This window comes from Macaca thibetana, chromosome 13 (genome assembly GCF_024542745.1).
Source record: "Macaca thibetana thibetana isolate TM-01 chromosome 13, ASM2454274v1, whole genome shotgun sequence".
Lineage (NCBI taxonomy): Eukaryota > Metazoa > Chordata > Mammalia > Primates > Cercopithecidae > Macaca > Macaca thibetana.
In genome coordinates this window covers 94,879,838-94,905,091 of record NC_065590.1, presented here as the reverse complement: position 1 = coordinate 94,905,091, position 25,254 = coordinate 94,879,838, and positions in this window count along the sequence as shown.

The following is a 25,254-nucleotide window of genomic DNA, read 5'->3' as shown; positions in this document are numbered from 1 at the left end:
AAATCAGATTTCCATTCAATGTAGCAATAAAAATACCCCAAGAGTTAGGCAAGATTGGATAATTGATAATATTAAGTAAATATTTTTAGGTGTGATGAGAGTATTGTGGTTATGTTTTTAAAAGATCTTGTATCTTAATTACACACATTTAATTATTATAGGTGATGTGGCTTGGTATTTACTTTCAAATAATCAAAGAAAAAATGGAAGTGGTGGAGTTAGTACATTAATTACACCATTCTCTCTACTTGTATATGTATTTAAAATTTTCCACTTTCAAAAAAGTTAGTAAAGACAAAACATCCAAAACAATATATTCAGATGCACTACCGGTGATCAGATTGTCAATTGGATCTATGTCTTAGCTTAGCTGCTGATTTCTACGATGAATCCTAATGATTCAGCAAGAATATAAGGTCGTCATATTTAGCATCTTCACTTTATGGGGCTCAAAGATGTTAAGTATTTGTTCAAGGTTGTGTTGGTTAGTTTCCCAGGTTTGTGACCATGAGTTGAAGTGTGGAGTTGAGTAGGAAGAGAGTGTACTGAACCTAGCCTAGAAAATCAAGTTGAGTAACCTGAGGGAAAGTGGAGCCAGAACATTTCTAGAGAGGAAAGGAGACAGTGAAAACATTGCCATAGGAAGATGATCTAATATGCAGACTGGACATCAACTGGGGAATCTGCCTCAGGCTTTATAGTTCTTCAGATCCAAGTCCCATTGACCTCTGATTCCAGAAGTAGCTGTGAATACGGAAAGGAAGAACCTCGCAGACGGAGCAAGAACCCCCTCTTAGGGGCCTGTGCACCCCTCCCCCACTGCCCCAAGCTTGAAAGTAAAGGAAAATCTTAAGTTCCTTCAAGGATAATTTCAGAAGCCTAGCTAGCCTTGAGAAACAAATAAGTAACTTGTGGAGTTATGATATATGTTGGGTTTTGTCCATGGTTCCTGGCTCATAACTCCCATGGCTATTGTTAGTCTTATTATAATGCTGGCTGTTAGGCCTTAGGAAACAGAATCTCTCTGGTTTTCTCCTGCATTCCTTTCACCTGTACAAGGCAGGACTCTAATCATCACCTACCTTTCTAATTGTGGGTCTTAAGACCCTCTGGAGAGAAGGTCCCGCCCTATATTCTGCAGAAAGGAATGCTGATGTGATGAAGCTTCCATAAAAACTGAAGAGCATTGGGTTCAGAGAACTTCAATACAGTTGAACACCTGGAAGTCCCTGGAGGGTGGCAGCTGGGGAGGGCATGGAAGTTCCACACCCCGTTTCCTATACCTCACCCTATGCATGTCTTCATCTGTCACCTTTGTAATATCCTTTATAGTGTGTTTCCCTGAGTTCTTTGAGCCACTCTAGCAAATCAATCGAATCCAAAGACGGGGTTGTGGGAACCTCAACCTGAAGCCGGTTGATGAGAAGCAAGTTCTGGAGGCCCACAACTGCAACCGGTTTCTGTGTCGGGGGTTAGTCTTGGGGACTGAGAGCCCAACCTGTGGGACCTGACACTATCTCCAGGTAGAGAGTATGAAAACTGAATTGGAGGACACCCAGTTGGTGTCTGCTGCTTGGTGAGTGGGGAAAACTCCCACACATTTGGTCACAGAAGTCTTCTGTGTTGACGATGGTTGTTTTGGTGGTGTGAGAGTGGAGGAAAAAGTTAGAGTTTTCCCTATAAATAGCTTGATAAGCAAGAAGGTAATAGTAGCTTAAAACAATAAGCAAGGAAGTTATAGTCAGAGATATTTGATTCCCCTGTGGAAACTAAAGATAACATCTACATGTTACAGTAAGTAGCTGGTCGGACATGAGCAGGGTGGGAGAGAGCTCCCCCGACTCCCACCAGGAATGTCCGGCAAACATTAGGTGATGGTCGGGAAGTTATTAAGCTCTCCCTCTAAAAGAATAATTGGTTACAGGCAGCACCAAGGAAAGGCAGTCTCTCCATAGACAGAAAAACCTGAAGCTGGTGATCAGCTTTCTGATAAGATCTCAGGAGTTGGGTAAGTGGGCTTGAGCGTGAGCACTAAGAGGCACAATGGCAGCATTTAACTGATATATGACCTTCTAGGGACACTGTAAGGGAAGAATGCCCACTAGGGACATTGGTAAGGGGAGAATGCCTCAAGGAAGCATGTGTACAACTCCAGTAAACACTGCACATGCGGCCCCTCCCAAGTGCTGGCAGTCCACTGTGCATGCGGGCAGCTCACTTCAAGAGAAGAATCAGGGGAGAAGGGACACAAGTTCCCAGCATGCCAACATATAAAACCCCAAGTCAAAAGTCAAACCCTGCACTTGATGTCTCAAGTCACCTGCCTGGGCCTCTTCCAAGTACACTTTCCTTCCTTTTGTTCCTGCTCTAAGGCTTTATAATTAAACTTTCACTCCTGCCCTAAAACTTGCCTCAGTCTCTCCCTCTGCCTTATGTTCCTCAGTCAAATTCTTTCTTCTTAGGAGGCAAGAATGGAGGTTGCTACAGACCCATAGGATTCACTGCCACTAACATACTTTGGTGCCAAGTGACTTTGGTGCCAAGCTCCACTGCTAACAATAGCATATGTCCCTGAGTGGTTTATCAGAAGCCGGAAAGAAGGTCCTGCCCTATATTGTGGAGGAAGGAATGCTGATGTGACGAAGCTTCCATGAACACCCAAGAGCATTGGGTTCAGAGAGCTTCAGGACGGCTGAACACCTGGAATTCCCTGGAGGGCGGCACCTGGGGAGGGCATGAAAGCTCCACACACCATTTCCTATACCTCGCCCTATGCATGTCTTCATCTGTCACCTTTGTAATATCCTTTCTAGTGTGTTTCCCTGAGTTCTGTGAGCCACTCTAGCAAATCAATAGAATCCAAAACGGGGGTCATGGGACTCCCCCCTCAAACAAATCTGCTGCCTCATAGACCTCAGGTAAGGGGGAACTGAAGTCTGAACTCGAACTTTGTTTTAAATTAACTTCCTTAGGAGCCTGGAGGAGGTCAGGCCCACAAGCCTCACTAGCATTCTTTTCTGCTGATTCCAAATCTTTAGACAAAAGTTCACCTCCCTATACAACTGCAGATCAGAAAATGTTGGAATTCTCCTATGACCCATGGGCCCCCACGTTAAGATGCTCCATCTTTTTAGGCCAAAACCAATGTGGTAAACATCATGCATAGATTTATAATTTTGCCAGTAACTTTTGCTTTCCTGAATTTTACCCCGGCTCTTAAACACCCTCACCTACAAGCCATCGGGGAGGTCAGGACTTAAGCATGAGAGCCACCTGGTCCTCCTTGGTTGGTGCCCTGCAAATAAACACCTGGCTATTTCCCACGGCAAACCTTGGTGGGGATATCTGGTCTCACTGTGCTGGCCAAACGGACCTCAGTTCTGCTCCATAACATCTAGGAGAACATGCTGAGGCCTTATCTACAGGCTTTGTGGTTAGTTAAATTTACAGGACAAAAGAGAGGAGAAGAGAGTGGAAAGGATCCTTGTTCATGTAATCTCAATTACATTTGACCTCTTCAGAGAGAAGATAAGAACCAGTGGCTATGTGCTCAAATGCAGCAAAGAGAAAACCAAAATTATCCTCATAGAAATGAATATAATAATTCACTCAAACCTCATACACCTGTTATATGCACATAGTACCAAAGTTGTACTTGCTTAAAAATAAATAGATGCTACTTATCAACAACACAAAATTAAATATTATATGTACATATGCTGGCTGAACAACAGCTGTGTTTTGCTGCTTTCAACTAGAACACAGCAGGCATTTTCCCACACCATTTCAGTTCTAAGGAAAAAATCCATAGACACAGCAGGGAAAATGGACAGTAAGCCACATGTTTGCATTTACTTTGAAAAAACCTGGTTTTTAAAGAACCAGAGAAATTAAGATGGAGACATATATTCCCATTCCTGTTACCCCCTGATTACTTACAAGAAATAGAAATAAAGGTGTCCAGGATTATACTCTAAAAGCTTTCCCTAACATTGTATCATGCCTTCAAAATGGGCCAGTCTGTATTTTCAAGTATTATTTAGTTAAACAAAATTGCCTTTGGAGTCAGCGAGGTTAGATTGAATTTCAAGCTAGATGAGCAGAGGTAAATTGCTTGACGCCTCCGGTTTCTGACTGTATAATGGGAAGATATCATCCACCTTGCATCAGGCTAGATGAGCAGAGGTAAATTGCTTGACGCCTCCAGTTTCTGATTGTGTCATGGGACGATATCATCCACCTTGCAGGTACTGTGAGTGCCTAAAGGGTCCCTACTTTAAGGTTCCAAATCATGAAAAAATTTTTTAAAACTCCAGAGGTCAAGTTGGTTTGCTTTTGAAACATGAGGAATATCGATATGTAGGTTTCATGTGAGAACGTACATCCCTGGACCCTATGCCAGGCTCAGTGCCTGCAAGATGGATGGATGCTCAGTAATGCCTAAGTGCCTTGGTTAAAAGAAAAATAAAATTATTTGTGCAGTTATTTGTATCATCAATTGATGAACTCCATTCCTTTTCTATTACATTCCAGGGATCCAAATCTTGAGAACACACCCTTAAATATGTCTTTTTCTGAGAAGCAGAGATTAATATCAACTGCTAAAAATACATGCAGGCATCAGGCTAAACGTACTAACCATGCCAAAATACGATGTGATTGACAGGAGAGCAATAATACACAAACATTTCTTCAAATACCCATTTCCTTTCAAATAGAAGGCTGATTTTTTTTTTCATGCTTTCCTCGAACAGAAACCCTCATGCCTTGTTATGTTCCAATGTCACAAGCAAAATGTATGGTTATAAACCACCAGATCCAGCAGGACCAGCCTGCCATCGTGTTCCAATGCCACAGGCAAAATGTACAGTTGGAAACCACCGGATCCAGCAGGGCCAGCCTGCCATCGTTATTTTGCAGAGGGAAGGGTACCATTCTCAGGAAGCTTTGTTCCGACAATATAATAAAGGCTACACGTGGTGAATATTATCTGTGGCAGGCAGAATGACTCCCCAAAGAAATGCCCAGGCCCTGTTCCCTGGAACGGAATATGTTACATTGCATGGAAGGAGGAAGTTGACAGATAAGAAAATATTCACAGACGTTAAGATAAGGAGATTTCCCTGGCTTACTGGGATGAGCTCAATCTCATCATCTACCCCTTAAAAATGGAAAATCTCTCAGCAGAAAAGTTAAGGCAGAAGGAGAAATCCGAGAGATTCCAAACATGAGAAGGACTCCATCTGCTGTTGTTGGTTTGAAGATGGAGGGGGCAACTAGATAAGGAAGGCCTGCAGGAGCTGAGAACAGCTCCCAGCTGACAGCCCGCAAAAAAATAAAAGGAGGCCTCAACCCTATAGCCAGAAGGATTGATTTCTGCCAACAGTCCGAATAGACCTGGAAGTGAATCATCTCCCAGAGCCTCCACATAAAAGCCTAGCCAGCTAACACCTTGGGTTCAGCCTTGTGAGACGTGAACAAAAGACCCGGCCAACGCTATCTGGGCTTCTGACCTACAGAACTGGATGATAATACATTTATGCTGTTATAAGCCTTTAGGAATATGCTAATTTGTTATAGCAACAATAGAGAACTACGATAGAAAAATAGTGAAAATACAATACAGAATCATGGAAAACTGGGCTTGGAGAGTGGGATCCTATTAGCAACAGAAGTGGACAGTCCTCAGGAGGCTGAAGTAGGGGAATCGCTTGAACCTGGGAGGTGGAGGTTGCAGTGAGCAGAGATCGCACCACTGCACTCCAGCCTGGTGACAGAGCAAGACTCCATCTCAAAAAAAAAAAAAAAAAAAAAAAAAAAAAAAAAAAAAAAAAAAAAGAAGAAGAAGTGGACACTCCTTTATAGGGATTTAAGTAACTTATGAAGAAGACACCAGAGACACAAAAATAGTCCAGCAGTTTTGGAGATACTTTTGGAAAATATGAAGTTTGTTGCTGGTGGTGATTGTGAGAGTGTGTGTGGTGTGTGTGTGTGTGTAAAGAAAGGCTTCAAAACTGGAATTAAAACATAGAATATTTGAAATAACCATTTCTGGTTTTGCATACCTTTCATGAAGGTGAAGTCATGGTAAATAAGTTTTTATAATAAGCATATATTTGAATGTGCAATTTATTTTAAGTACACTCTAATTACACATTTGTATGTTGAATTCATTTTTAAAATGGTTTAATTTTTGCAACAATCGAAGTGACAATGTTCTGAACTTTACGCAATCAATATTTCAAGATTTAGCAAACCTTTCTTGAATTCATATGTGCATGTATTTATGTGTGTGAGTGTGGAGCAGGATGTCTAAATGGTGTGAGCAAATGGTATGAGGGTATACAGCAAAGCTGCTTAAAGCCACCAAAGCCATCGAGTATTTTCATTCCTCAGTGAAATACTGTTTAATCTGTGCTTTGAATGTGAGATAGTTCTGAAGGTAGAGGGTGGGGAGTGGTAAAGGCTGGAACCACATCATTCTAGGGAGTAACATCTGTAAAGTCACAGAGGCACATATGAGGATGGCTTGTTGAGGTGATATGGAAACACTGTGAACTTTCTTCTGGGGTCTCCCCTCTAAGAGGTTGCTCCCTGTCCGGTACCCTGCCCAGCAATTTCATTCCATTTATTTCCACAGCTTTGAACTCTGATCTGATTCCTAAGCTCATTAGGCCTATGATGTTCTCTACTTCCTCTCTGCCTCCCTGGGCTATAGTTAGGAGACTGTCCCTGAACAGATTGCTGGATGAAGGTGGGGCCTACCACATGTTTTTATTTTATTTTATTTTGAGATAGGGTCTCACTCTGTCACCCCAGCTGGAGTGCAGTGATGCAATCACAGCTCACTGCAGCCTCACCCTCCCCAGGCTCAGGTGATCCTCCCACCTCAGCCTCCCAAGTAGCTGGGACTACAAGTGCACACCACCACGCCTGGATAATTTTTGTATTTTTTGTAGAGATGGGGTTTTGCTATGTGGCCCCGTCTGATCTCCAGCTCCTGGACTCAAATGATCGGCCTGCCTCGGCCTCCCGAAGTACTAGAATTATAGGTACTTCGTGGCTCAGCCCCACATGTATTTTATTCTCTAAATCAGGCGTCCCCGGTGCCCAGATCATGAACCAGCACCAGTCCATGGCGTGTTGCGAACCGGACCATGCAGTAGGAAGTGAGTGGCGGGTGAGCAAGTGAAGCTTTATCTGTATTTACAGCCACTTCTGATTGCTGGCTCTGCCTCCTTTCAGATCAACGGTGGCATTAGATTCTCATAGCAATGCAAACCCTATTGTGAACTGCACATGTGAGGGATCTAGGTTGCCTGCTCCTTATGAGAATCTAATGCCTGATGTTCTGTCACTGTCTCCCATTGCCCCCAGATGGAACTGTCTAGCTGCAGGAAAACAAGCTCAGGGCTCGCACTGATTCTACATTATGGTGAGTTGAATAATTGTTTCATTATGTATTACAATGTAATAATAATACAAATAAAGCGCACAATAAATATAATGTGCTTGAATCATCCTGGAACCATCCCCTCACCCACCCCTTCTGTGAAAAAATTGTCTTCGACAAAACCAGTCCCTGGTGCCAAAAAGGTTAGGGAGTGCCGCTCTAAAGGATGACGCTTTTGCACTCCCTATTAACCAATGCCTAAAACCAGTCACTTCAAAACTATCTGTTCGTTCATTCACTCATTCATTCATTCATTCATTCCAGACGGAGTCTCATTCTGTTGCCCATGCTGGAGTGCAGTGGTGCTATCCCAGCTTACTGCAACCTCCGCCTCCCAGGTTCAAGCAATTCTCCTGCCTCAGCCTCCTGAGTAGAGTAGCTGGGATTACAGGCGTGTGCCACCATGCCCAGATAATTCTGTATTTTTAGTAGAGACAGAGTTTCACCATGTTGGCCAGGCTAGTCTTGAGCTCCCCACCTCAGGTGATCTGCTTGCGTTGGCCTCCCAAAGTGCTGGGATTACAGGCATGAGCCACTGTGCCTGGCCAAAACTGTTTTATGTTAATTTTTTTTTTTTTTTAAATAGTAAGAAGGCTAGTCTGGTACCAGTTAATTTCTTAAAATAAGAAGCTGAAGCCAAATGTTTTTGAGTAAAATGATGGCATGATGAAATTTCTATTTTAAAAAAGTAGCAATTATACCAAAGAGAAAGGGAGAGGATAATGCTTAATGGGATGATGGGTAGTGGATAGAATTATCGATTTAATTGAGTGTGAGGGAATTGGAGGAATTCAGAATGACAATGAGAATTTTAGCAGAAAATTTTGTATACAAAGGGGAAAATCCCAAAATAAGAGCAAGTTTCATTCGGTAGAGGGATGACTGTGATTGGAAAAATCTCAAAAATCAATACAAATTTCCTTTCTACCACCTTTTCTGATCTTGTCACTTTGGCTTAGGGATGAATACACTATATGCTGTTGAGTGCCTGAGATGTTTCACAGACAAACATTTTGACTACAATTATCCAACATTGCAACAAAATCATTAAATTTCCACTTAGAAATCCGCAGAACAAATTCCATTAAGTCATTTAAATTCTTAATCAGTGTTCTATACACGTCACTCAAGCTGTTTCAAATATTTTCCACTTTCATTTTCCCTCGGATCCATTATTTTCTCTGTAAATTTTTACAATAAGGATCTTTTTTTTTTTTTTTATTGCTGGTTTTGGTTTCTAGAAAATATGATGTTATAAATTTTGCTATGTGCATTTTAATGTGGGGTTATTATTTCTCATAAGTTCAATTCTTCTAGGTAACATTTTACAAGTCTAAATTCTGTCAATATTGTTTCCCCTGTCAGTTGAAGTGACTATTTAATTGTATCAGTTAGGTGATTTTTTCCTGTCATCTTTACATTGGTTTAATATTTCTGCTACTATTGTTAATGTGTACTGGATAAAAGACTAATAATTTGTATTCATGCCATAGCTAACCCATGAAAAAATGGAAAATAATTTCAGCATCACTGTATTATTTAAACTCTTTGCCTGTATCAAAATTACTTTTTCAACTTTTAGGTATTTCAGTTATCCTAGTCTTGTTCTCCCTTAAGTAGGGCTGCATATAATTTTATCCTCTTTGGGGATAGGGTTTCTCCATTTCACCAATTAGCTTCCAGACTGCAGGACACCTGCTTTGGAATTTGCTTGCATGGATAAAATGCAACTTGGAAAATATTTAAATTTACTTCATCTTGGTTGATCTTTCATATACTGACTAGACCTGGAGGGGAAAACAAGCAAATTGCTAAGTCCCAAGATACCATGGAAGTCATAAATGAGTATATTTGGAACAACATAAGATTAGCCGAAGCCATCTGGCATGTTGACTGCTGACTCTTGAAAGCACAACAGGTCAAAATGAACCCAGATTTGAAATTGGCAGGGTTAAAACATTTTGCTTCACTCAGAAACTATTTCTAGATTCCAAGAAATTAAGAAAAACTGATTTCTCACCTCTAGAGTTGTAAAGACAAGAGAATGTTCTAGAATGGGCATCCTGAAAAAGCAAACTTTATGGCCACAAATGCATTTTTTCCCTGAAAATGAGTCAGTTAAAAAGGCAAATAGCAGCCAAACCCTTGGATATAGCTTTGCAGCTTTCCCCATGATCAACTTTGTTAAATGCGTCACATTTTCTGAGAATTTACTTTCAACAATGGCTGAGGCATCATTTTAAGTCTCAGTCTTACGAAAACAAAGATTTTCCTGAAACAGGGTTATCTTTTTAACTGTGTGTCTTATTTCTTGATACGTTATGTTTCCAAAATCAGTCAACTTCTTCCATGTGGTATGGAAATCAGAAAGAAAGAGAGAAAACAGCGTCTGAAGAAAATATTGCTGCCTGTGTGATCCAGGGTTTTGCCGCTATTGATGCGAAGGGTTGAGTGCAGTGGGAGCCAGGTGGGTCGATAACAGGAGCGCAGGATGCATTTTTGAAATATGTTTTATATTTCCAAAACTAAATCTAGGTGTGCTGCTAGCTGTGCAGGTCTAGGAAATGTCATTATGTTTCTGCCTTTTAATTTTTTAACCAGAATATTTGTAACAGAAAAATTCAGAACTCACGATGCTACTACTATTTTGTATACATATATAGCCAATCTTACAATTTAAGCCTCATTGTCAAAGTCATCACTTCCTTTAAGCCCTTCTACAAGAGCTCTTTGTTAGCTATTAGGATTCCTGCTTAGGATGAAGAAGTGGTTAAGCACAACGAGGACAAGATTTTCTCAGCCATTCTTTTAACAACTGTACTGTTCCATCTGGCTTGCAATCTCTATCTCTTCATCTAAAATTATTATAATTTCCAATTTTTTAACCAATTTTTTTAACAGAGTTTTTTTTACAATTTATTATTTTTTTATTTTTATTTTTTGAGACAGAGTCTCACTTTGTTGCCCAGGCAATCATGCAGTGGTGCGATTTTTGGCTCACTGTAACCTCCGCATCCCAGGTTCAAACAATTGTCTGATTCTCCTACCTCAGCCTCCCGAGTAGCTGGGATTACAGGTGCCCACCACCATGCTTGGCTAATTTTTTTTTTTTTTTTTTTTTAGTAGAGATGAGGTTTCACCATGTTGGCCAGGCTGGTCTTGAACTCTTGACTTCAAGTCATCTGCCTGCTCCAGCCTCCCAAAGTGCTGGGATTACGATGGGGAGCCACCACGTGTGGCATTTTTCATCAAGTTTTATTGCTTGTTTTAAATAATGAATGCTATACACTGAATGTTTGTGTCCCCCAAATTCATATGTTAAATCCTAGTCCCCAAAATGTGATGGTGTTAGGAGGTGGGGACTTCGGGAGGTGATCAGGTCATAAAGGTGGAACCCTCATGAATGGGATATGTGTCCTTATAAAAGAGGCTTTAGAGAGCTTTTCGGCCCCTTCTGTCATCTGAGGTTATAACAAGAAGACAATCATTTGTGAACCAGGAGGCTGGTACTGAATATTCTGGCACTTTGATCTAGGAATTCCCAGCCTCTTGACCAGTGGGAAATAAATCTCAATTGCTTACAAGCCACTGTTGTGACTTTTATTGTTATGTTTTCTTTCTAATTTTGTCTTGAGGTCTGTCTTGAGAGTGGCCATAAGCCCAGATAACCACTTTCTAGGAGAGCCCTGACCAGGAGATGGTCAGGTAAGATTCGAGCAGGAGGTGAAATAAAAATGCACAAAACAGGAGAAATTAATTGCTTACAGGTCCTGGAGAGGTCGGGGGTGCTGATGGGAGACTGATGCGAGGTCTGTAGGTTGTGGGGAACTCAACCAGTGGGTGAGGGAGAGAAATAGAGAGAGAGAGAATGAGATGAACTGAGACATGCCTGTATTAGTGTTCCGTGGACATTATTCCGAGGCTTTCCCTTGATGGTTGTGGATTGAGCAGTTTAAAGAAAATGCCCACAAAGCAGGGAGCTTATTAACGTAACTGTGGCCTTGACCATTAGGTTTTTCTCTTGGTCAGAAGCTATGGAGTGTTTGGAACTTGATCCAGATGAGGAACAGGTGGACCCTATGGCAGACAATCACACAGGGAGGGAATGTTTTAACTCAGTCAAAGGTGATGGGATACAAGTGGGTGTCAAAAAATTTATGTCAGGCATAAAGACGGATGCTGAGGCAGCAACTGTATTGAACAGATTCAAGACAGCTACCCAGTCTTTGGTAGTTTGTTATAACAGCCCAAACAAATGCAGACAGTGAATATCACGCCGCCTTCAATCTGTGATATGAGAAGGGTACACGGATCAGCAGCAATACAAAGCTAGGTGGTTTCCACATCCTGCCTTACCAGTGAGAATGCCGTCAAGCCTTCACCGTTCACTGTGCGCTCTTCTCTGACCCAGTTCCATCTCTATCCATTCCGCACCCCACATGACCTCCACCCTGAAGTTTCCGTCTATCATCAAGCCCTAACTTTTCTCTGTAGTTTATTCGCTGATGAATTCATCTATGGCTAATATTCAACGATTAAGCGTTAGTATGCCTGTTTGTTATACTTGTATTGAAATACTTCGGCCGGGCGCGGTGGCTCACGCCTGTAATCCCAGCACTTTGGGAGGCCGAGGCGGGTGGATCACAAGGTCAGGAGATCGAGACCATCCTGGCTAACACGGTGAAACCCTGTCTCTACTAAAAAATACAAAGAAATAGCTGAGAGTGGTGGTGGGCGCCTGTAGTCCCAGCTGCTGGGGAGGCTGAGGCAGGAGAATGGCGAGAACCCGGGAGGCGGAGCTTGCAGTGAGCCGAGATCGCACCACTGCATGACAGAGCGAGACTCCGTCTCAAAAAACAAAAACAAAAACAAAAATACTTCCTGACCCGTTGGTAAATAGTCACATCCCAAGCCCTGGAGGACCCACCTGCCCTGGCTGTTCAGACCTATTGTTTGGGCTTTTCTGGACCTTCCCATGATCCAGAAGGTAAAAGATTTCTTTTTAGCACAATCAGGCACCTCCAGGAACCTTCTCCAGCACTGTGACTGACATCTATTCTGTCTGGTCAATGCCCACATGGTATCATTCATTAAATATTTTGAGGATCCCCCTTCAGAATATTCTCAAATAATACATTGTTTAGGTTTTCATGGCTTTTGAAATTGTTTGGTTGTTTTTAAATGGCTGTAGTTGATTGTCATTTGTGTCTGCTGTTCCATTGTATGACTATTTCAAAATCTACTTTAGTAAATATTTGTGTTGTTTATAATTATTTGATAATATGACAACTTCTATGAATATTTTTATATATTTCCTAGTGCACCTGTGTAAGGGTTTTTCTAGGTAAGTGAGTCTGGGAGATTGATAGGTTAGTGGGTTTGTGGGTCTTCATATTGTCTTGAAAATGTTGTTATTTTTCAAAATGGTTATAACAATTTACATTCTCATCAGTATCACCCCAAATAGTTCCTATTACCCACATCACTACCAATACTTGATATTACCAGGCTTTTAAATGTGGGCCAAATTGGTAAGTGGAAATGGTATCTTATTGGGTTTTAAGCATTTCCCTGGTTACTGGTAAGATCAAACAATTTTACATATTTATTTCCCATCCATGCATTCTCTTCTTTGAAGTTCATATTCAAGTATTTTTGTTCTTTTTGTTATCAATTTACAGAATTTTTTGATATGTTCTTGATACAAATTTTTTCTGTTATGTGTTACAGTCATTATCTCAAGGTTTTCAATTTATCATTTCCCTTTCTTTATGGTATCCTTTGATGAACGGAATGTTTTTAATTTTAATATGGTCAAAATTATTACTGTGTTTACTTTTAAAAATTTGTTGAGTGTGTATATAATGTTTTTCCCTGACTTTAAAATATACAGACTTTTTTGTGTTACCTTCTAAGAGTTTTCTATTTTTATTTTTCCCACTTAGATCTTTAATCAACCTATATATTTTTAATGTGATGTGGAGTAGGAATGCAATTTTATCTTATGTTTTCTAATACAGATAACTAATTGTTCCAGTATTATTCATTTTTACTTTCTTGTCTTACATCAGTAAGATGTAAGCCACGTCTGTCAAAACTGAAATTTCAGTAAGTATTTTTCTGGGTTCCTTTTCTCTCTTCCAGTGGTTTATATACTTTAATGTCTTAATTACTATACCTTCATAATAATTAGAAACTCCTAGATTGACAAGTATCAGAGTATTATCCTTTCATCTTTACAGATCATTTAAAAATCAGCTCTACGGAGGTATAATTTACATATAGTAAAATACACTACTTTAAAGTATATAATTCAATAACTTTTGACTCTGGAGATACTTGTATAACAACTGTCATAATATTTATGAAACAACTCTTTTTGGACCTGTACAACAAGCATCTAGGACTATACCCCTCAAGAGACGAGATCACACCAGACATGTCTTAATGACTGCTCTGGCTTTCTGCCTAGAAGCACTCTCAGGAACATGGGAATGTGGTGTAAATATGGAGAACCCAAGCAGATCACAACAATCTTGCTGGATTAAGAAAACAAAGACTGGGATTCAAGAATGTGGCAGCAGCTATAATTTTTAAGACAGAGTACTGAAGAGGAGGGAGCTACACAGAGAAAGCTCCAGAAACCTGTGTAAGGTTCTTCATGAGTTTGTAGCTAAATATCAAACCAAACATGTAAGCTGAGCAATTCCAAGAGCCCCACAGGACTAGGAGACAGAATTCTGACCAGACTGAGTAGAAAGATATCACTGAACACCTGGGGCATTCAGTAGCGCTCCAGAAGGACCATGCCTTAGTGGCATGTCTGTATCTAAGACTATTTAAGATAAGACAACAAAATTTAGCTCTCAGGAATGTAACACAATGACCAGCATGCAATAAAAAAGTACTAAATATACAAACAGCAGAAAATGTCATACATAGGAGGAAATTTTAACATAGAAACAACCCAGGAATAACAGAGTTGATAGGATTAACACACAGGAATTTTAAAATGTTGTTTTAAATATGCTTAAGAATGTGATAGAAAACATAAACAGTACAAAGAGAGAAATGAAAAACAGAAAATATAAAACTTGTAAAAACGAAAAATACATTTCATTTTTACATTTCATTTCATAAAATGAAAAATACATTTCATTTTAGTTACAGTGAAATAACTATATTGTACGAGATCAGCAGATCAGACACTTTTGAAGAAAGGGTGTTTTGTGGTTACAGATTCTCAGGATTTCTCTCTGCCCTACCCTAATATTGAGATGGGCAAGTGTCCTTACTTTCCCCTTCTGTAAGGTATGCATTTTTAATTCCTCTGATGTGGTCTGGCTCTTTGTCCCCACCTAAATCTCATCCTGAATTGTAATCTGAATTGTAATCCCCATGTGTTGCGGGAGCAACCTTCGTGGGAGGTGATTGAATCATGGATGTGGTTCTCTTATGCTGTTCTCATAATATTGAATGGAGTAATCATGAGATCTGATGGTTTTATAAGGGGCTCTCCCCTCTTCACTCTGCACTTCTCTCTCCTGCTGCCTTGTAAAGAAGGACATGTTTGCTTCCCCTTCCACCGTGATTAGAAGTTTCCTGAGGCCTCCCCAGTCATGTGGATCTGTGAGTCAATTAAACCTCTTTTCTTTTAAATTACCTAGGCTCAGGTATTTCTTTATAGCTGTCTTAAAACAGACTAACACAGTAAATTGGCACTGAGGTAGTGGGGCACTGCTATAAAGATACTTGAAAATGTGGAAGCGACCTTGGAACTGGGTAATAGGCAGAGGTTGGAACAGTTTGGAGGGCTCAGAAGAAGATAGGAAGATATGGGAAACTTTGGGACTTCCTAGAGACTTGTTGAATGGTTTTGACCAAAATACCGATAGTGATATGGACAATGAAGTCCAGCCTGAGATGGTCTCTGATGGAGATGAGGAACTTGTTGGGAGCTGGAGCAAAGATCACTCTTTAGCAGAGACTAGTGGCATTTTGTCCCTGCCCTAGAGATCTGTGGAACTTTGAACATGAGAAAGATGTTTTAGGGCATCTGGCAGAAGAAATTTCTGTGCAGCAAAGCATTCAAGAACTCACCTGGTTGATTCTGAGAGCTTTTAATTATATACACTCACAAAGAGATGGTTTGAAATTAGAAACTTATGTTTAAAGGATAAGCAGAGTGAATAAGTTTGGAAAATTTGCCGTCTGACCATGTAGTAGAAAAGAAATACCTGTTCTATGGGGAGGAATTCAAGCGGCTGCAAAAATTTGCATGAGGAGTTGAATGTTAATAGCCAATACCATGGGGATAATGTCTCCAGGGCATGTCAGAGACCTTTAGGGCAGCCCCTCCCATTATATGCCTGGAGGCTTAGGGGGGAAAAATGGTTTCATGGGTCATGCCCGGGGCCCTGTTCCTGCTCTGTGCATCTGCAGGACTTGGTGCCTTGCATCCTGGCCACTCCAGCCATGGCTAAAAAAGGCCAGGGTACAGCTCAGGCCATTGCCTCAGAGAATGCAATCCCCAAGCCTTGGCAGCATCCATGTAGTGTTGGGCCTGCAGGTACACAGAAGTCAAGAATTGAGGTTTGGGAACTTTCACCTAAATTTCAGAGGATATATGGAAATGCCTGGCTGTCCAGGCAGAATTTTGCCACAGGGGTGGAACCCTCATCGAGAACCTCTGCTAGGGCAGCGTGGAAGAGAAATGTGGGGTTGGAGCCCTTACACAGAGTCCCCACTGGGGCACTGCCTAGTGGAGCTGTGAGAAGAGGGCTACCATCTTCCAGACCCCAGAATGGTAGATCCACTGACAGCTTGCTCCCAGATGTGAGACATGGAATCAAAGGAGATTATGTTGGAGTTTTAAGATTTAATGAGTGCCCTCCTGGATTTAGGGCTTGCATGGGGCCTGTAGCTCCTTGGTTTTGGCCAATTTCTTCCATTTGGAATGGGAACATTTATCCAATGCCTGTACCCCCAATGTATCTAGGAAGTAACTGACTTGCTTTTGATTTTAAAGGCTCCTAGTCAGAAGGGACTTACCTTGTCTCAGATGAGACTTCGGACATGGACTTTTGAGTTAATGCTAGAATGAGTTAAGACTTTGAAGAACTACTGGGGAGGCACAATTGTGTTTTGAAATGTAAGAAAGATGAGACCTGGGAGGGGCCAGGGTAGGAATGATATGGTCTGGATATGTGTCCCCACCCAAATCTTATCTTGAATTATAACCTAAATTGTAATCCCTATGTGCTTGGGGAGGGACCTTATTGGAGGTGATTGGATCATGGGCTGTTTCCCCCATGCTGTTCTCATAATAGTGAGTGAGTTATCATGAGGTCTGATGGTTTTATAAGGGGCTCTTCCCTCTTTGCTCTGTCTGAACTTTTCTTTCATGCTACTTTGTGAAGAAGGATGTGTTTGCTTCCTCTTCCCCCATGATTGTAAGTTTCCTGAGGCCTTCCCAGCCATGCAGAACTGTGAGCCAATCAAACCTCTTTTCTTTATAAGTTACCCAATTGCAGATATTTCTTTATAATGGTATGAAAATGGACTAATATATTATTCTAAGAGAAAGCATACTTATCTAGTATTCCATATTTACATTGAGATGTTCTATTTGTCTCTGTGCCTTGGGGGAGTTCTCAACTTTATTGACTGCTATTGCCACCTTATGCCTCAAAACAAAGGCTCAAATTACCATGATATGACTTCCATGCTTTTATGCAAAAGCAAATTTTAATGCTTGCTTACCTCCCAAAGTTTCTTTTTTTACAATATTTTTAGCATGTGTGCATTCTTTACTTTCTTGCCAGGTTCGTGATTCCTTTGAAAACGTTGTCTTAAACATTGTTTTCATCAGTTTGAGTTGTTTTTACATGATAAGCACTCATGGTGTCTGTATTAGTCTATTTTAACATTGCTGATAAAGACATACCCAAGACTGGGTAATTTATAAACAAAAGAGATTTAATAGACTCACAGTTCCACATGGCTGGGGAAGCCTCACAATCATGGTGGAAGGCAAGGAGGGGCAAGTCACATCTTACATGGAGGCAGAGAAGAGAGAAAATGAGAACCAAGTGAAAGGGCTTTCCCACTATAAAACCATCAGATCTCATGACACTTATTCACTACCACAAGAACAGTTTGGGGGAAATCACCCCATAATTCAATTATCTCCCACCAGATCCCTCCTATGACAGACACATGGGAATTACGGAAGCTACAACTCAAGATGAGATTTGGGTGGGGACACAGCCAAACCACATCAGTGTCTAATTGATCATGCTGTCAGAAATATAACAACTATAATAGTTTTTTCAAAGAACACCCACTTCATTTTCATTCCATCATGTGAAACATTTAATCTCTACATTGTAGTGTTACATTATTTTTCTTTGTCTAATGTAAGCTGTGGTCCCTCCACTGCACTGGGTCCTTGGGATGTCCAGGAACAAAGGTGTATTTAACTTCTGTACCACAGAGCAGCTGATTTCAGACATGTGAACACAACATAGAATTATCCCAAGAAAAAAATGATGGTTTACTAACTTGGTGATAAGAGACTATTGACATTCTGAGCCAATAGACAGGGCAGAGGCTCACAGAGAGGCAGCATATTATATGGGCAAAGGACTATGACAGGCCTTTAGTGCCAGAAGACTAGGTTTACACTTGGCCACTGATATGGTTAGGCTTTGTGTCCCCACCCAAAATAGTATATTGAATTATAATCCTCATAATCCCCATAATCCACATATGTCAAGGGAGAGACCAGGTGGATAAAATTGAATCATGGGGGTGGTTTCCCCCATGTTGCTCTCATGGTAGTGAGTGAGTTCTCATGAGATCTGATGCTTTTTTAAGGGGCTCTTCCTTCTTTGCTTGGCACTTCTACTTTCTGCCACTTTGTGAAGAAGGTACCTTGCTTCCCCTTTACCTTCGACTATGATTGTAAGTTTCCTGAGGCTTCTCCAGCCATGCTGAACTGTGAGTCAATTACACCTCTTTTCATTATAAATTACCGAGTCTGGGGCAGTTCTTTATAGCAGTATGAAAATAGACTAAAACAGCCACCTACTGCACTTGACATTTTGCCCCAGATGATGAACTCTTCTGAATCTCAGTGATTCAGAAGAATATTCCATCTAACCAGGAGTTCAACTGCACCATTATGTATGTAGTCATGTTGATGGTGGAATGAAAATAAAGAGAGGCAGATAGGGAGGTATTCTTTTTTGTTTCTTGAGACGGTGTCTTGCTGTGTCATTCAGGCTGGAGTGCAGTGGTGCAATCTTGGCTTACTGCAACATCCACCTCCCAAGTTCAAGCAATTCTTGTGCTTTAGCCTCCCAAGAAGCTGGGATTACAGGTGCACGCCACCACACTCATTAACAAAGAAGTAAAGAATCATATACATGAAAACTCATTGGCATAATACCTTATAAATCATGTAGTATCAGTTATTTTTGTATACCAGGTGTGACCAATGTCACTCACATGGGATTTAAATGAGATCTTTTAAATTTTTGAATTAAAACCTGTTCATGGTTTCATGTGCCAAATTAGTAGAGAGTAAAATCTTGTCTCCTGTGAATTCTTTCTTCCCTAAATTTTCCATGAAATGTATGGATTTGTCCAAAGAGGTTACTCTTTCCTCTAACTGCCATGTAGTGAGACAACTGATGAAATAGAGCAGGTCTCAACTTTTCAGCTGCCATAGCTTCTGTTTTGTCCTAGTGTCACCGTATAAAACTGTTTCTGTATCGTCCAATGTAGCTTTATCTGTTATTGGAATGTCCAGATCCCTGTTGTATCCACTGCTGGTCTTTGAGAGTAGACAGAAACACTTTCACAATGTCACCCTCAGCCAAATGTACTTGTGCTTGGTATCTGAGATTAATAGTTTCTGCAAACAACCTAAGCCACATGGCTGCAGCATTGGCAGCAACACACCCTGTCATGTCCTACTGTCACATCCTTTTGCCTTTCCTTACCTGATTTTTAAGAATCGTGACAAAAGAAATTTTTTTCCAAGATGAAAAGCTGTTTCTTTTCAGGAAAACAACTGGTACATTCCAAATTACATACTTTTCAGGAATATTCCATCTAACCAGGAGTTCAACTGCACCATTATGTATGTAGTCATGTTGATGGTGGAATGAAAATAAAGAGAGGCAGATAGGGAGGTATTCTTTTTTGTTTCTTGAGACGGTGTCTTGCTGTGTCATTCAGGCTGGAGTGCAGTGGTGCAATCTTGGCTTACTGCAACATCCACCTCCCAAGTTCAAGCAATTCTTGTGCTTTAGCCTCCCAAGAAGCTGAGATTACAGGTGCACGCCACCACACTCAGCTAATTTTTGTATTTTTAGTAGAGATGGGGTTTTGCCATGTTGGCCAGGCTGGTCTTGAACCCCTCGCCTCAAGCAGTCCACCCCGCCTTTGGCCTCCCAAAGGTCTCGAATTACAGATGTGAACCACCATGTCTAGTCAGATAGGGAGGTATTCTAATTACATTAACAATTTCTCTAGGTCCTTATAGACTACTTGAACTGAGTTTCCATGGGGCATTCACAAGTGATTATATCTGAAAATCCCTTAGGAAAATCCCCTTAATAGGTAGGGTCTGAGACCCATGACACCGTCATGTAATACTCTCTTTCTTATAAGAAGAGTACAGACTAATGGACCATGGTAGTTTTTCTCAGTAAAAGGACCTCAAGGTCTATGTGTACTTTATTGAAAGGTTGCATTTTGAGATGTATATTGAAGGTTGGTGAATATGGAATATGATTATAACTTACTACTTAATGCTGTCTAACTTAGAAACCATGCTAGCTTGATTTTAAGGTTCTTATAAAATTAGGAAAAATTATTTTTCCTTGCTTCAAAAAATTTTTTTAGAAAGATATGTTGGTTGTGGGTCCACAATTTCTACTTTGAGTGAATTAATAAAAGAGGCAAGAACGCCTCCATCCTCTTCTCTTTTTCCTGCAACTTAATATTAGAAACTATGGGGGGAAACACCCTCTATTTTCTACCCATATCCCTAAATGATTCATGTCAATGTTTTGCAGAGTACAAGAATCCTATTTTCAGTGGACTGGAAGTAGCAATTCTTGACATATTACTCACAGTAGGCTAACTGCTGTAAAAACAACCTCCAAGTCTCAACAGCTTAACACAAGGCAAGTTTCTATCTCTCTTTCATCATATTGCTGAAAGTCTTCGGCAGAAGTCTCTGGAACCCAGAACATTTTGATTTTACCCTTTTCTAGACGCTGAGATTAAGAGTCTTCTCCATTCAGGTGGCCGATGAGGAGTGAGAGAGAGAGAGATGGGTGATGGGGTGATATTTCATGGGCCCTGCCTGCAAAGGAATGAACATCATTTCTACTCATATTCCACTGCCAGCACTTATCCATATTGCCACATGTAAGTGCAAAGGAAGCTGGGATATGCAGCTTTGATATATGGCCAGAAAAAAGAGCACATGGAGATTGATGAGCATGGAAAGTCTCTGCCACAGTTCACCAATTTAATCACCAAATACTATATCCATTGCATTTTTCTTCACACTCACCCGTCTCAAGGTGAGACAACATAAATTCTATCCAACTAATCCAACGATATCCAGCTCAAAGTCCAGGATCTCTGGGGAGTATGCAGTTTCCTCCTTCAGATCTTACTTGCACATTTTGTGGCTTGTCAACCTATGAATTAGGGGAAAGACATCTGCCCAACCCACACCCAAAGTTTAATAATGGTAGATCAAGTTTAGGATATAATGATTGTTACTTAAAAATGGGAGAAACACATCTAGCAATGATGCATAGCATTTGTAAAATCCCACTAAAACAAGCACCGTGAAGGTATTCTACCACGGAAGCAGAGGAAGTTTCTTTCGTGGACCCTGATTCTGCTCTCTGGGAGAAATCTCTTGTCCTTTTATAATCATGGCATTTTAATCTGCTTGCGAGAATTTCTTTGTTGATTGTTTTTCTCCATTGCTTCATGTGAGGTGTTGTATAATATGCCTTCCTTGAAGGCCGCTTAAGCTTCCTAGCTCTCCTCCTGGTAGTGGAATATGGGAGACCTAAGTTGTTCAGTTCTCAAATGGTCAAAGGCATTTATTTATTGTTGATTGATGGACTGGCTGATTCACTGTGTAGGCTTATGATTTCATTGGCAATCCAATTTCCCCAGATACTTGGTAGGCAACTCATCTTTTTCCTTACAGTTGCCTCTTTATGACAATAGCCACACATCATTTCTAGAATAATTTTTTAACTTTATGTATACTTTGGCTTACTGGTCCACCGTTCTCTTTAAACCTAATGGAACTACCCTGAGTCTGTCTGTGAGAATGTGCTTTAGTGGAAATCACACTCCTAATTTTATTTTCGACATAGCGCTGTGTTTTAATGGACATTTGTTACTCAAAACACTTTTCCTACCTTTTGGTACTGTTTTAGGTCTAGAAGCTGAAATTTGTACCAACCTTTAAATTCAAAAACTTTTTATCTCATTCATTCTCTTTCATATCAAGCAATTTTGATCCAAACTTAAGATTTTCTTCTAATTCTTTGCTAAGTGCAGCCAATAATATGCAACGGACAACATTGACCTGTTTTCCAATCGAGTCCAGGAGGCATTTGTTCTGCCTTCCAAGTTATCAGTGGAAGAGTTTTAAATTTTTTTCCCCAAATCAAAGGGCTTGTTGAGCCTTCTGTTTTCTGATCTTGGTTTTCTTGCTGCCTACTACTAAATTGCTAAGTCAATGCCACATACTTTAGTTTTTGTTGCAAGGCCAATTTCTCTATTACTTAGCACAGGCTCACTTTTGTAACAAAGAAGCCCATATCTATGGCTTTCCACAAGAAAAGTTTATATCTTTTCTTGTGCCATAGTCCAATGTAGTTATTCTAGTTGATAGACTACTTTAAATGATTATTTAATTAATAGAAATTTTGATTAATAGGGAATAGTTGAAGAATAAAATATTAAATTGATTTTAAGCATTTGGGTCTTCTCATTTTTGTCTCAGTGTGGTAACAACAGGGAGTTAAGAGAGGTCCAAATTTGGCAGGCCAGCAGACCTAGTTGGTGCTCATAAAATGCATAATCTGTAACCAACACTGCCCAAAGAACTTTCCACAATGACGTGAATGTTCTAGATCTGTACTGTGAAATATGGTAGCTGCTAGCCACATGTGATTAATAAGCACTTGAAATGTGCCTAGTCTAAGGAATTGAATTTTAAATTTTATTTTTTAAATTAATGTAAATTTAAGTAGTCACATGGGTTGGAGAGCACAGAATATCAGTCCAAAATTTTCAGAGGCCAGGGCGCAGAGTCCTGTTTTTTTGTTAGAACTTTCTTTGAAATTTTTTAATAGAAAAGAGGTTGTGGGTAAGTGAACAGGGCTACCTCTTCCCTGCTGTCAATATTAGCTATGGAAAAAAATTGCTCTCATCTGACAGTATACTTCCCATACACAATAGGTTCAGTAAAGCTAACCAATCAAGTGCAAACCCTTTCTCTGACTGTGTAAGTTGGTACATATTTGTCTGAGTGTGTTGGATTTGATCTGTTCTACACCAGGGGTGTCCAATCTTTTGGCTTCCCTGGGTCACACTGATGAGTCAAAAAAAAAAAAAAAAAAAAAAAAGAATCGGATAATGTTTTAAGAAACTTAACGGATTTGTGTTGGGCCACATTCAAAGCTGTCCCAGATGCATGTGGCCCACAGGCCATGGGTTGGACAGCTAGTTCTATACTTTCTCCAAAATAAAGCCATCTGAGAGACAGGAGAACTTTCTTTGTCTTAATTGAGTGGTACCTCCATGCCACACCCTAGATTTGCATTTCTACTGAAATCACTGTGAAATATACAAAGACAATCCTGCAAGAAAAAGAAACTCACAGACTCCCCTGAAACCTGCATATAGGTCGGCTTCAGAAAAAGCCATTTGGCTGTGTAATGACAGCCCTTTGATTCCAACGGCACTTTCCTTCATCTGGCAGTAGATTCAGGATCTTATGTGGGGCACATCAGTCAGCAAACATCCTCAAGAGTGTTAGAATATTTGTTCAGAAGTGAAACCATCTAGTCTTTTAACAAATGTTCATTGAGTGTGATCCCTGAATAACCTATGCTCAAGTAATTTCCTGGAGCCTTTCAAAAATATTATCTGTTTGGCATAAATAGAGATAAAAACGATGGGCATTGCAGCAATTCTCCTAGAAGCCACAAGAGAATGAGAAACTTGAAACTCTCCCCACTCCTGCTTACCCCACTTAGTAGACTAGTTATAAGTTTCAAAATACAAAGAGATATTTTTAGAATTAGATCTGTACACACATTGTACCCAAGATGGGATTTGAGTGAACTCCAATACAGAAAAGTCATCTTACAATCTGGAGCCATACCACGTGGGGAGATGTGTTAAATAATACTTTTCTTTCCAAAATGATTGTATATTGTATAATGAGTTTCTTACCTCAAATTCATTTTTTTGTTGTTTAAAAAAATCATCTTCAGCTACCACTACTAAGTTTTAACTGTGGTTAGGCAAAGATCACATTTCCATTGTAGATTCCAAATTCCTTTGCATTTTACTCTAATGGACTCTTCAATTAGTATCTCTTTTATTCTGCTCCAGCATTCATACCACTACAATATTTATCGAAGTTCAATTATGTGCAAAGGCCTAACCTAGCATAGATGGCCCAATAAGGTCACTTTGTGCTTTGCTGTTCTTTATCTTCCTAAAGGCTCCGTAAATGGGCCCATGAAGCCTCTTAGGGTTATGGGATTTTTTTTTTTTTTTTAAGACGGAGTCTCACTCTGTTGCCCAGGCTGGAGCACAATGGTGTGGTCTCGGCTCACTGCAACCTCTGCCTCCTGGGTTCAAACAATTCTCGTGCCTCAGCCTCCCAAGTAGCTGGGACTTCAAGCAGGAGCCACTATGCCCGACTAATTTTTTTATTCTCAGTAGAAATGGGATTTCACCACTTTGTCCAGGCTGGTATCAAACTCCTGACCTCAGGTGATCTGCCCACCTCAGCCTCCCAAAGTGCTGGGATTACAGGCGTGAGCCACCGTGCCAGGCCTGGATTATGTGAATATTTAATTGAGATAAATATTGACCGGTGTGTGTCCCACCGGTCAGTGGCCGAGCCAGGGCTCCACATGTCCCACATCTGCTCATACCCAAGAGCGAGCTTTCCTCGACTTCCTGCTTCATCCTCCATTGTGTTTGTTGAAAAAAACTTGAACCAACAGTTCAACAATAAACCAGAGTATTTTACTTTGAGTATTTTCTTCTTTCCCTAGATAACTTTTTATTATCTTGAGAGACTAGGGCTCTGTCTTAAAGAAATATTTTTCAGAAAAGGGGAAGAAGAACACTAGGTAAAACACAAAACCTCAGGAGAAAGGTTACCGTATTTATTCTGGATGCCAATTCTACTGAAAGTTAAAGTCTAAGCATCTGTTAACCAGCTCTGCTGATACCTTTGACACCTGCAATCAAACACTGAGAAGAACTGTGGTGAAGTGAGTTTTCAGTTCAGAAAGGGAATCTACATGGAAAGAAGAAGCAATGTGGAAGAAGTATTCCAACCCCAAGTCCCCACCAGATACTGTTTTTAGAACTGTGCATTTTCAAAATATTTAGAGTTTAGTATAGGTATTTAATTATCCCTTTTCTTTTAATCTATAGAATTCCAAGGTAGAAATTTTAGTGCCTGGAAGGCAGCCTGTGGCTGGGTCCTAGTCCAACTT